Genomic DNA, 12569 nt, shown 5'->3' on the forward strand with positions numbered 1-12569 from the left:
GACTATGTTCTACATTTCTTCTGAAATGTAGATACTTTGTTCCTGCAATATCCTGTAGATATTTTGAGCAAACGGAAGACTAGAAAGATGATGTAACTTGTCCTGGGTCATGTGGCTAGTGAACCAGGTATCTGGGCCCAGAGCTTGGGTCCCTATTACCTGTGAGGCCTCTGTTATCTGCTGCCAACTCTACAATTCTGTGAGAAGTATCATTCTCACCTATGCTCACAACGCACTTTGCATCATTATCCTGATGCCGACGTAGCATTGTCAAGTGCTTCCCTTATTGCATGTAGGTATTTTTGAAACCCACAGGAGTGTTATTCTCAGGTGAGCCTTCTAGTCCTCAGTTTAGAGAGATGTGCTAGCTGAAAACGCAGCAACCGGCCAAGGACAGACAGGGCCTCCTGCGGAATATGAATCTTCAGATTGTTACCAAAACAAGATGGCTTTGTTTGGTCCCCTTTTCGCCATCTTCTGCCAGTCCTGTGTGGCTCCGATTGACTAATAGCTCCCAGCTGTGTTGAGGTTGCTGTGTAATCCCAGTAACTATGGGTGTTTCCTTGGTGAACAGCAGAAAGTCTGGCCAGGAACTAGCAAATCATCATTTGAAATGACTTTTCCAAGTACATTTTCAAGCCCACGCATTGATCCCGGGTGGCTGTGCTGAGATTTGAGGAAAAGGAATGTTGTTGCCACTCCTGCTAATGTCTGCTTCAGTGAGTGTGTCTTTGCAACATGTGTCCTTCTTCTCAGTTGAGATAGCCATCACCAGTGACCTCTCTGCTTCTTGACTGGATCATGGAATATCATAGAGTCCTGGTTTTATTGGACCTTTTATGAATCGATAGCAAGAATCTTCTTATTAGAATAGAATTTATAATAAATTCAATTATACTTGCTTCAGAATCTGAATCTCTTGATTCCAGCATTCCCTAACAAAAGAAAACACCCATTCCACAAGAAGCCACTGATTTTAATCATATCTTCTCTCCAGTGTTTTGCTGATCTACAATCAGGCTAATTTCATTCTCAGGCTGAACGAAATTAGCCTTTCCCTGACTGCTTTCGCTAGCATGATATCTCCGTGAACCAACAATTATGTTCCTTTTTTTTCCTTTAGTAGTTCAAAATGAACATTAACATTTGGCATGCACTGTGCTTGGCACTGAGGGCAAAAAGATTCATAGGATACTGTCCTTGTACTCAAGAGGGCTGTAGTTTTGAGGAGTGGGAAAGACAGGTACCTGAACACATGGTTTCAGTTGAATATGGTGTCTTGGTAGACAGATGCGTAGAATGCAGTGGAAGCCCAGAGGAAAGAGATTCCAGGATGGATTTTTCAGGAAAGGACACATGAGCTGGCTCTTGAAGGATACACAAGTATTAACCAGTTAAAGGAAAGTGAAAAAGTGCCCCAGCAGAGAATATGGCATAGACAAAAGCATGACACTGTGCAGTCTCAGGGGTATGCTGAGGGCTGGTCTCCAGTATGAGCAGGATTCCATTCAGCCTAAAACGCATACAGAGACTTGGGGCTAAGAGGCAGGTAGGTGCCAGGCAAGGAATTTAGACTCTATTCTGAGCACCCACTTCGCTCATATCTAAAGAATGGAAAGCATTTCCCCATTCCTTTTATTTAGTTGATAATAACTGTATTTCATCCAGTAGACATTTATTGGATATCTCTTTTGCCTAAGGGTTCTTGCCTTCAGTGACTGACCTAGGAAAGAAGATACATGTGTAGTTATAATAGAAGACGCAATATGGTGAATGCCACAGCAGTGTTTTAAATAAAGTGCTGTGTTATGTAGACAAATGTGTGTGCAATTTCTAGGCTGCACAGTTAGGGAAAACTCAGAGGAAGTGCCACTTGAGCTGGACCATGAGGGATGAGCATGGTTTTAATTGGTAACTCTTCTAAGGATTGGCATGGAAGGACAGGCTTGACCAGAGCTTCTCAAACCTTCTGTGGAGAGAGGCCAAGTATTTTTCATCAATCATGGGCTGAGGCCTTTATAAAATAAAACAGAAATGAACTACTGAAAAAAAAAGATGTCAAAATTAGCATACAAGATACAAACCCATATTACTTAATATGAGATTCAGCAAGCATGAAAGCACTTTTTCAAATTGCTGTACAAGTTTTTAAATGCTTACTGTTCATTTCTGTTACTGATTTCATCATGGACCAGTAACAAGCGTTTACTCACCAAAGGCAGTTTGCATAGCTCCGGGCTGGACAGAAGGAATCTATGAGCAGAGGAAGAAGCCTTGAATACAAGGCTATTTGGAGAGTGACAAACTGCCTAGAGACTAGAGCTCAGAGTTTGGAGATGAGGCTGGGGGTAGTGGGAGAGAAAGTGAAGGAGAAGGTGAACCCCCAAGGGCCTAGAGCACCATGCTAACTGAATTCTATAAGCAGTGAAGAGTGTGAACATGACTGAGAAAGGGAGTGGTATAGTTAGTTACATCTTCTTTAGGAGGCTTCAAAGCCATGGAAAAAGAAAGTGTCAGAGAAAGAAAAGAGAGAGGTGGGGGAACCTGGAAACCAAATTATTAAAATTACTTCAGTTATCCAGGTGACAAGTGATAAGAACCCGAACCAGGGCAATCAAAGTGAAAAATAGAAAGGGTGGGACAGTTTGGAGGCTGGACAAGAAGGTAGGTAAGAAGACAGTGACTGATCGAATGTGAGGTAAGGGGAACAGTGAGGTTTTCAAGCCCTAGAGGCCAGAAATAAGGAAGCCAGGAAGAGGAGAGGCTTGTGGAGAAAGCAGATGTTTGCTTTGGATGTTATCATGTTTCTCTCACTACTGGGACTCCTACGTAAAAATGTCAAGCGTGAGATTTGAAGAGTTGAAGATGTGAATCTGGAGTTCAGGAGCAAGGTGAGGACCAGATAGTGTTGCATATCCACATGCATATCTACATCTGCATTCTTATCATCATCTGTGTAGAGCAACAGCCCACGCCAAGAGAGAAGGTGTGTTGACTAAGGTTGAGACTACAGAACAGAGAGAGGAAAGGTGGAAACAGCATGTCAAGGAACATCTGCATGTTGGGGAGAACAGTAAGATGCCAGTTACTCTTCTTAGCACCCTAACGGCTCATCACTCAGCACAAGGCATCCATAGCCACTAGGGGACAACATGGACGAAGTGCAGCCATCAAATACAGTCCTGACTTCTAGGCTACTTGAGCACAGGCATCTAACTCAGTCTTCACCGGATGACCATGAAAATGTTAAAATAACAAAAAGCTGTAAACAGTGAAAAACCATATGACAGCAGAAATTAGGGAAGAGTGCTAGTGACATGCAAGAAGCTTTGAAGAATATTTGCTAAACGGATTGTGATGAGCCCTTGTGAATGGTAGCACTAGCAACAACTCAAAAACCTCCCTAAGGAATGGCATTACTAGGAAGGGAGTGCATGAAACCCAACAGAATCAAACTGACATCCCTTACTTGGCGAGGTGGAGAGTAGACGCGAGAGCCCTAAAGCTGGTGGGAAGCAGATCACTTGACCTCCATTTTGTCACTGCCAAGCAGAAGCAGTTGAAAGTAGCAACACTGGGAGCAGTGGGGCTGGGGAGATCTAGATTTTATGCAGTGGCTACGACAAACAGAAAGCTGGAAGGGGAATAACACCGGGAAAGGGGCCAGCCCAGCCTTAGCTTGTACTTGGCCTGAAGACAAGATGAAACAAATGCCAAGTGGCCCCATTGCGATGGCTTTGCCAAACAGTAAGAAATGATGTGGAGATGAAGTTCTCATGCTGTGACTGTCCACAGTTCCAACTCCTTCCCTACTGAGTTCCTGAGCTAAGTAGTAAATAGATTTAGTTCCACTACGGACACCAGTTCAAAATCTTCAAGGAGAACTCTAATAATAACAAAATGGTAAGTGAATACAAGAAAGGAGAGTCTATCCAGTCTGTTCCTAAACAGTTTTGTGGGGCCATCTCATCATTCAAGAATAGGAACACCCAAAAATGAAATGACGTGGGATCTATGAAATGATTCTGCAGTGAGATAGAGTAACAAGCATCCAAGATGTAAAGGCAGAAGGTGCCACTGGGCTAGAATATTTTCTTCAGAAAACACTGGATTTTTAGAAAACATCTGCTTTGTGTTCTCACAATTCAAAGAAACTTGAAGTATGTGAAATGAGACGTAGATTTAAAAGGGTCTGGCTAAGAAGCAAGCAGAAATAATAAGGGAGTTGAATGCAATGAGGAAAGATTATTTTAAAAACTAAAAATGCAATGCCAAAAGTGAAATCTACATTAAAAGTAGAAGGAACAGACTCAATCCAGTCCTAAGTCTAAGTACTAACATGAGTGGAAACTTGGAATTATTATTCCAGACTGTAGAGGAAATAAAGAGATAAAAAACAAAAGAAAGCTGATCAATAAAAACAGAGCAGAGAGCTAACACACAGAGCCATGATCCATCCCCAAACGTCGAACCCTGGCACGTAGAAGTTGTGCAGTAAATACACGCTGTATGAGCCAATGATATTCCCAAAGAGGACCAAAAGGAACACATAAGCAATAATCAAAGTAACAACAACAACAACAACAACATAAACTGCACTGAGCTAAAGACCGGCCTAAATCTATGGATGAAAACAACTTCACTGAGTACCAGGCAAAAATAATGAAAAGAGGTAAGTGCCTTTTTACAGCTTCATGGAACGTTAACATCTCAGAAACAAAGAAAATATCCTAAAAGAATACCAGCAGACAAAAAACAAGCTATTATTAGAGACAAATTAATCTTACATTAGTTGTCAGAATGTTTGCAAGATCTGGGGGACAAGGGAAAGTTGTGACCTGAGAATGCTATACTCAGCCAAAGTACAAAGAGATAGAAAGACATTTTCAAATATCGAGAGACTTAAGTACTTAAGTACTCTTTTTGAAAATGATTTTGGGGTAAATATATATACACACATGTACACACACATACGTATGTAAGCACATATGTATAAATATTCCAGCCAATTAAGAAGAGAATCTGAATTCTTTAAGAATGGGAAATTCATGGCGTAGGACTAGCAATGAACCTCAGAATTCAGTTAAACACAGAATCAGTTCTAAATAATTGTGGAAAATGCATTTCAAAGAAAACTCAAATATCAAGAATAGTGCTTTGAAAAAGATGCACAATATTAAAAAGTGAATTTAATGATAATAGTAATAAGCGGGGCCTAAATTCTCATGGTACCTCAAAAATGAAACAACAATCAAGAAGTTGTTACAGATGAGGGACAGAAGTAAGCGAAAAGTGTGATCATTTGTACTACGTGCAACAGAGACAAATACTACTTCATTCCTGAAAATAACTAGAGAAAGAGAAGTTCAGTTGGGCTTTTAAAAAATTTAATCATGCCGAAATTTTTCTTTTTATGTGTTGCCTGCAAATTACAATGTGTTTTTCTAAAGATTCTTCTGATTCCTGTGTTGAGAGAGGACCATGGGGGCCAGGAGAGAGGCAAGGAGGCAGGGAGGCCAGGGAAGAGGCTACGGCAGCAGTCCAGGGGAGAGAGCAAGGTGTTTGCACTGGGAATAGGCCCGGCCACGAGAAGAGCCGGTGGGTACACGGGAAGCCACGGGGGTTGGCCGGCCCGCTAGGCATGAGCTATGAAAGAAAGAGGAAGCAAAGATGCCTGTCGTCCTGTGGCCCGAACAGCCCAAAGATTGGGGCTACCTGCTGCCTTTCACTGAGGTGAGGACTTGGGGAAAGCAGGGGGCTGGATCTGGGGCTCAGTTTTGAACCGTTAAGTTTATATTGCCTCTGTACATGCACACTGACGTGTGTAGGTCCCAGTTTCTTTATTCATAAAAACAAATTATAAAATGACGGTTAAGTGGTGACTCAAAGTCATAGTTTAGTTCCACATCGGCATCCAAGAGAACAGACTCTTCTAACGAAGGTCGTCTTTGTTAAGTACATGAATCACTAGTTAACCTTGCCATGAGATGTCCCTTCAAGAACCAGGGGACTCCTTAAAAAGGAAGGTCTGCATCTTCTCTTGTCTGGGCAACACTGTTTCCACCATTTAGAGCAGCCAGCAACCTAACAGGTATTTAGGAAAATATTTTTTGCTATGTCAAAATACTGAGAACCACAGAGAAAATTTTTCATTGTTTCCATTGATTTATAATTTGTCATTTTATAAATACTGTATAAAAGTTTACCTCAATCCAGCATGTTATTTTTTTAATTGTGCAGATTAATAACATAAAAAGTATATCTTGGTGGAACAGGACTAAATGTTAAAAATAATGGGAGCTAATAATGTTTAATAAAAGAATCATTGTTCCCAGGCAAGTATCCTCAAATACCCATTACATTTATTCATTGACACAATGTTTATTGGTGAATATCTCTATGCTTTATTCCATAGAATGTATGTGCTTTCTACAAAAATTGCTACTTAAATCTTTCTAATCTCTTCATTAAATTTTGAAGGAATAAGAGAAAACTGACTTACTTGTAGAGTTTATAGGTAAAGGAAGTCTTGAGTAAACGTAACCCAGATAAGTGAAGACTTAAGATTAATCAGAATACTTTCAGTGCCAAAATCACAAGATCGAGGGTCACAAACCACAAGTAACTGGTTTTTGTCAAGTGTATTCCTCCTAATGTCCTCACTGCTACAGATGAGTGTGTGTGTGTGCTTTCTGGTTAACCAGTTTTTTTCCCAGAAAATGAATTAACCAGAATACGTCATCCTCTGAGCATTTCAATTAGTCTTAAACATCCCTTACATGAACATAATAAAACTATGTTTTTTTTTCTAGAAAGCCTGTAACATATATTTTTACTAGGGAAACATAGCTTTATGTATAATAAGTTCTCATTAGTTTGGATGTATTGCATAATACAAAACAGATGGACATATTTATAAGAATATTTGCAATAGGAATATACAATAAAGATCATGTTTGGCCCTTTGTTATAAATTAAAGCATATATTTAAATACAATAGGAACTTACTTGTTAAGGATGTATCTCGCTGAGATACAATACACAGTCTATAATAATAAATATTTCTGTTCCATCCCACAGTAAGTTTTTCAAGGGCTCCCCCACTTGCCCCTTGCTTCCAAGAGTATCCATTCTGACAGGCCTCTTCCTGTTGTGAATTTCCAAATATTGGTGGGCTGGCTAGATGACAGATAATAAATTATCTGCCCGTATTTATCTGCAAGTTCTAGACTTGAAAACTAATGAATAGTGCTACTATTATAAAAATGTCTTTGTGCCCAGTAGTTCTGGATCAAAAGGCTAGCACATATTTTCACTTCTCAAAATCAGAAACTACTGGTTCATGTTCCTTAAAAATACCAATGACACGCAGAACCAAAATTTGTTTTTCCACAGATAAAAAGGAAGGGAATATACTATATACCCACCAGAATGGCTAAAAATCTTTTTTAAAAAGCCACCAGTGTCAAGTGTTGGTGAGGGTATAAGCAAATGAGACTTGCTTATACACTGCTCATGGGGATGTAAATTGGAAAAAACACCTTGGAAAACTGTTTAGCAGTATCTGCGACAGCTCAATGTATCCAGGATTCCTACCCAACAGAAATACACACACATCTGCTCCAAAGACATGTTCAGGAACACTCCTGGCGCCATGATTCGTAATAGCCCCAAACTGGAAACAGTGCCATTGTAGAATGGATAAATCACGACTAAATCATAGGAGTGAATATCATTAGAGCAGTGAGAGAGAATAAAGGGCTGCTCCACAGCTACATAGGGAACCTCACAGGAGTTATGTTGAGCCAGAGAAGCCAGACAGAAAAGAACACCTACTGTGTGATTCCATTTTTATGAAGTCCAAAGCCAGACAAACCTAATCCATGCTGATAGAAGTCAGAATAGGAGGTCACCTTTGGCAGGAGGAAAATAAATTCCAGAAGGAGCCCTGGGGGGCTGTGGACATACAGGTGGTTACATGGGGTGTTCACTTTTATTTTTTAATGTATATTTTATGTATTTTGAGAGTGAGAGAGAGAAAGAATGAGAAGGCGTGTACAAGAAGGGTGGGGGCAGAGAGAGAGAGAGGGAGAGACAGAATCCCAAGCAGGCTCTGTGCCATCAGCACAGAGCCCGATGCGGGGCTCAAACTCACAAACCATGAGATCATGGCCTGAACCAAAATCAAGAGTCAGACACTTAACCAACTGAGCCACCCAGGCTCCCATGTTCACTTTTAAAGTTCATTGAGCTCTACATTTAAGAATCCTATACTTTACTAAAAGTGTGTTATAATTAAATTTTAAAAGCTGACCCCAGGGCACCTGGGTAGCTTAGTTGGTTAAGCGACTGACTCTTGATTTCAGCTCAGGTCATGATCTCGTGATTTGTGAGTCCAAACCCTGCATTGGGCTCCCTGCCGACAGTGCAGAGCCTGCTTGGGATTCTCTTTCTGTCTCCCTCTCTCTGGCCCTTCTCTCTCTCTCTCTCTCTCTCTCTCAAAATAAATAAACTTAAAAAAAATAAAAGCTGACCCCCAAAAAGAAGAAAGGGATAGCATATTAATTGGAAAAAGCATATTCCTTCCCTCACTCTCACCCCAAATTTTACTAAGTTTTTTTTCCTTCCATTGGCACACATAATGGAAATAGTCTTCAAGCTAGAGAGCACATTACAGGATGATAATCATATATAGGGAAAGAAGCAACATCGGCATAAGAAAATTAAGACCTAAAATCCCTAGGTTCTTACATGATGCTGAATCCAGACACAGCAGACAAACATAATATTCTAAGAGAAAAGTAAGCATTTTATAATTCTGTAGCCTCCCTACCAAGGGCATTAATAGATCTCCTAAAATGGACCCCTTTTTATAATTTTTATTAATTATTAGCAAAAAAATTCTGCAGTGATGTTGGACCAGTTATTTAACAAAACCTACTGAATCAAAAATTGCATTTTGTGGGGCTCCTGGGTGGCTCAGTCGGTTAAGCATCCGACTTCAGCTCAGGTCATGATCCCACAGTCCATGAGTTCAAGCCCCATGTCAGGCTCTGCATGGACAGCTCAGAGCCTGGAGCCTGCTTCAGATTCTGTGTCTCCCCCTCTCTCTGTCTCTCTCTCTCTGTCTGTCTCTCTCTCTAAAATTAAATAAAACATTTTTTAAAAAATTTTAATTGCATTTGGTCAAGATCTGTAAGTTATTTGCATGCACATTAAAGTTTGAGAAGCCTTGCTTTCCATAACTTGCAAACTGGTCTCAAAGATAATATTTCATTAAAATATAAAGGAATTGGGGCGCCTGGGTGGCGCAGTCGGTTAAGCGTCCGACTTCGGCCAGGTCACGATCTCGCGGTCCACGAGTTCGAGCCCCGCGTCGGGCTCTGGGCTGATGGCTCAGAGCCTGGAGCCTGCTTCCGATTCTGTGTCTCCCTCTCTCTCTGCCCCTCCCCCGTTCATGCTCTGTCTCTCTCTGTCCCAAAAATAAATAAACTTTGAAAAAAAAAATTTTTTTTTAAAAATAAAATATAAAGGAATTGTTTTAAAACTTTTGAGAAAAAAAGAACTCATTTTTGCTTATTTCAGATTATAAAACTCATGAGTTCATTATATGAAAATCAGAAAATATAGAAATTAAAAGGGGCGCCTGGGTGGCTCAGTAGGTTAAGCGTCCGACTTCAGCTCAGGTCATGATCTCACAGTCCGTGAGTTCCAGCCCCACATCACACTCTGTGCTGACAGCTCGGAGCCTGGAGCCTGCTTCAGATTCTGTGTCTCCCTCTCTCTCTGCCCCTCCCCTGCTCACATTCTGCCTCTCTCTCTCTCTCTCTTTCTCTCTCTCATAAATAAATAAACATTAAAAAAATAAAAGAAATTAAAGAAAACAGTTATCATCCATAACTGCATAACCCCAAAATAACCATGACTATTAATGTTTTGTTTTCTCCTGCATATTTTTCTTTGCATGCATGTAATGTACATGCATACACAATTGAGATAATACTGTATAGACATGCTTTTCTATCATATGCTTATCACTTAACATTTCTTAGTGGTAACTTTCTGTCAGTAAATTTTTATTGAACACCAAGTATGTATCAAGCAAGCACTGCTCTAGATGCTGCAGTTACATAAGGGCTCTTATCCCATACACCTTACTTTCTAATGGAGCAGAGAGCTAATAGAGATAAAGAGATAATAATACATTTGTAAACAGTGATAAGAATGAAGAAAGTAAAACAACGATGAGCTAAGAAGTGACACAATGTTTTTTTTTTACTTTTTTTTTTTAATTTTTTTTTTCAACGTTTATTTATTTTTGCGACAGAGAGAGACAGAGCATGAACGGGGGAGGGGCAGAGAGAGAGGGAGACACAGAATCGGAAACAGGCTCCAGGCTCTGAGCCATCAGCCCAGAGCCTGACGCGGGGCTCGAACTCATGGACCGCGAGATCGTGACCTGGCTGAAGTCGGACGCTTAACCGACTGCGCCACCCAGGCGCCCCTTTTTTTTTACTTTTTTAATAACCTATGCTCATTATCTGAACCTCTTTGATTCCTTTAGGGTTGACATGTAACTTTTAGCCTTATCAAAAACTGTGATATTTGGTATATTTGATATACTATTTGGTTAAGTTGAGAGTTCTATATTGTACTTAATTGAGTTACATATCACTGGAAATGTAACAGGTTCCCTTGAACTTCTTCAATGTCATTGCCTTGTCAATGTATTGATGAAAGTTTGAAAACCAAGACTAATGATAACAGTGGCACAGCTGTTACATTACATGCCACATAATCTTGTTTCTGTTGTAATCCCATATTCCTCTTAACCCAGCTCTAGAATACAACCTCCATGTCACTTTGATGACAGCTAAGTATTGCTCCCGCATTCTCTAGTATTTTTTGCAGTGCTTATTTCCCCAGTCTAGACTGGTCTGTGAAAGTCTGTCCTCATCTATGAAAGGCATTAGAAGCCAGTGCTCTGCAGTGTGGTATCTCCAAGAATCATAGAATCTCAGAATTGAAAGGTAGCTCAGTGCTCACCCCCAAACGCATTTCCCAGCGTGAAGTATCCTGGAAACCTGAGGAATGATCCTACTCCAGACATCAGGAATGATGGGGAAGGGAAAATAGAAGCCAGGTCCCAATCACTGTTGCAGGGGAGGGAGCCTAAGAAGGATAGCACTGTGTGGTCAAACTTGTCTGTCTGATTCATAGCCCAGTGGGAAAGGATTCTAGAAGACTCCATTCACCCCTTCCTCCTACCACCTATAGCTGTGTATCTCACAGAGTTGCATGAGCACGTTGAACTATACTCCAAGGAATCCCATTTTCCTATAAGATCATGGGGTTCTCACCAAGAACACACATTAGAAAAAAAACATAGTCCCGAGGAGCACATGTAAGATAATTCCTGGAATTAACTGCCCACCAAATGGTGGTGACTTTATGCTGCTTAGGACTTTCTCTTTGTTTCACATTCACATTAATATATTTGTATTCAAATGAGGGAATTTTGCCCTTGTTTGCAGCAAGGGTATCAGGAACAAGAAATTAATATTATATAGCCCTGCCTAGAGTAAAACTGTGTGGAGCTTCTTTGTGTAGTGGTTGGTCTATGCCTAAAGAAGCCTGCCTAAACCTTGGCTTTGTATTTTCAATGACAGTACTGTCATACAGGCACTCCCAATGAAACAGTGATGGAAGTATGCTTAAGTTAACGTGCACTTAGTTGTCCCTAACGTGTCTCACTTGATGATAATGGCAATGATGATGATGATACCAGCTGACATAGATTGCCAGGCTGTTTCTCAACCAATTCCATGTAGTATCTCATTTACTCTTCACAATCACTCAAAGTAGGAACTAGTGTTATCTTTATTTTAGAGCTGAGGACACTGACATGCAGACAGGCTAAGTAACTTGCTTGAGGTCAGATATCTGAGCATGGGGAAGGGAGGATCGGAACCAGGCTATCTGACTCCAGAGCACATGATCTTAACTACTACTACTCTCATTTGCACACATAAAAATACTTCAGATATCCTTCCCACTTCTTTTTTTTTCATTTACTTATTTTTTAATTTACACCCAAGTTAGTTAGCATATAGTGCAAAAAGGATTTTAGGAGTAGATTCCTTAATGCCCCTTACCCATTTAGCCCATTCCCCCTGCCACAGCCCCTCCAGTAACCCTGTTTGTTCTCCATATTTATGAGTCTCTTCTGTTTTGTCCCCCTCCCTGCTTTTGTATTATTTTTTTCTTCCCTTATGTTCATCTATTTTGTATCTTAAAGTCCTCATGAGTGAAGTCATATGATATTTGTCTTTCTCTCACTAATTTCACTTAGCATATTACCCTCTAGTTCCATCCACATAGTTGCAAATGACAAGATTTCATTCTTTTTGATTGCTGAGTAATACTCCATTGTGTTTATGTGTGTGTACACACACACACCACATCTTCTTTATCTATTCATCTGTCGATGGACATTTGGGCTCCTTCCATACTTTGGCTATTGTCGATAGCATTGCTATAAACATTGGAGTGCATGTGCCCCTTCTAAA

General features: G+C 40.4%; 1 protein-coding gene across 1 annotated transcript in view; it reads left to right on the top strand.

Annotated features, from left to right (window-relative positions):
• The window catches only part of LOC115511098 (von Willebrand factor A domain-containing protein 8), a 289504-nt gene that overhangs the window by 255330 nt on the left and 21605 nt on the right, over positions 1-12569 (top strand). The gene's annotated exons all lie outside the window — the stretch shown is intronic.

Source organism: Lynx canadensis, chromosome A1, assembly GCF_007474595.2.
Source record: "Lynx canadensis isolate LIC74 chromosome A1, mLynCan4.pri.v2, whole genome shotgun sequence".
NCBI classification, from domain to species: Eukaryota; Metazoa; Chordata; class Mammalia; order Carnivora; family Felidae; genus Lynx; species Lynx canadensis.